General features: G+C 24.7%; 1 protein-coding gene across 1 annotated transcript in view; it reads left to right on the top strand.

Moving 5' to 3' along the window:
* LOC111630234 overlaps positions 1–523 on the top strand; it is a 6,290-nt gene extending 5,767 nt beyond the window's left edge. Inside the window, exon 5 of the mRNA XM_023374300.1 lies at positions 306–523. The gene's annotated coding sequence lies outside the window, so the exon portion shown is untranslated. The remainder of the gene's footprint in view (positions 1–305) is intronic.
* Positions 524–1,417: the final 894 nt, after the last annotated feature.

Here is a 1,417-nt window from a genome sequence, read left to right as displayed (position 1 = left end):
CATTACTTGCTTGCAAGCGATACCAAATTGGCATAACCCCAATTACTATCAAGAATATACCAATCTAAAATTCAAATAAGTTCTTGTGTTTTTAAAATATATATATATATATTTATTTATTTAAATTTAACATTAAGAGTCTATTAAATTTCCATTAGCTAAAAATACTGTGCTAATACTGGGGCCCTTAAAGCACAAATGCCCTAGGCTTTTATAACTTATAATCTTTATAAGCATAGAAATTTTTCAAGTTATGTAATAATCTAATCAATAATTTAAATAATAATTATTTTTATATTTTTCAGATTGAATTATGTAACATATCCTATCATCTCAACTTATAGTGTCTGCAGTTTACTTTATTTGAAGATGATTTTCCCCTTAGACACTCTTCCATGCATTCATCGAATTATTTGAAAATATTGTCAAATGTATGATTCAATTAAAGTGAATTGTTTTACATTGATATGAGGAAATTTTTAATTTGAAAAAAAAAAATGTCTCAGGCAATATATATATATATATTTGCATTTATTATTATTTTAATTAAAAATAAATATTAGACCAAGACCGCATGATTGATGAATTAAAAGAGAACATTTCATTTAATAATGAATTAAAAATAAACAAATAGAGATACTTTTCTAATTCGATCTTAGATTATATTTTTCAATAAGTATTGACTCTGAATAATTCTTTAATCTGATTTATGTGTCACTCGTCGTTTCCTATTGAAGTACAATAACTCATTTATTCTTTTAAATTAAAACTTTTCCTTTCATTTCTATTTTATTTGATATTTTTCAATAAAAGCATATCAATGAAACCTTCCTAAGAGGATCTCTTCTGCTTACTTCTTCAATATTCAATTGAAATTATTCGATTCGAGGACAGAAAAATAGTGTTATGCTATATTATACCATATAAATAATCTTATTCGACAATAATATTCTTNAAAGTCTTTACAAGCTCCGTCCTCTATTTAAGGAATTGACTATAACTGTTTATAATTAATTGTACATAAGTACTGTAATATTAAATCTGGTTAATTAAAAAGTTATTCAATATGTAATATTGTTTACAATATCGTTACTATTAGTAAGGAAAATTATATTTTATGACCTTGTTGGTGTGACTTTTTTGGCTTTGTCTTAGTATATTTTTATTTTTTGTTATGTTTCTTCTGTATAGTTTCCTACGTATTCACTGATTTTACGGTTGTATTTACTGCTTACAAAATTCAATTTTTTGAATCTAGCGGCTCAACCATCGAAAAGTAATCCAGTAAACTGTATAATAGCACTGTCGCTTACATATTTATTTAAATTATAATCAATCACTGATACATGAAGTTATTTCGATCTTAACGAGCTACTATTTATTCTGACATTGTCACAATGCTCTCAATTTTATTATG

Source organism: Centruroides sculpturatus, unplaced genomic scaffold (assembly GCF_000671375.1).
Source record: "Centruroides sculpturatus isolate CEXI.00-Female unplaced genomic scaffold, Cexi_2.0 scaffold553, whole genome shotgun sequence".
NCBI lineage: Eukaryota > Metazoa > Arthropoda > Arachnida > Scorpiones > Buthidae > Centruroides > Centruroides sculpturatus.
The sequence above is the reverse complement of the archived record's forward strand: the minus strand, read 5'-3'. Positions and strand labels throughout refer to the sequence as shown.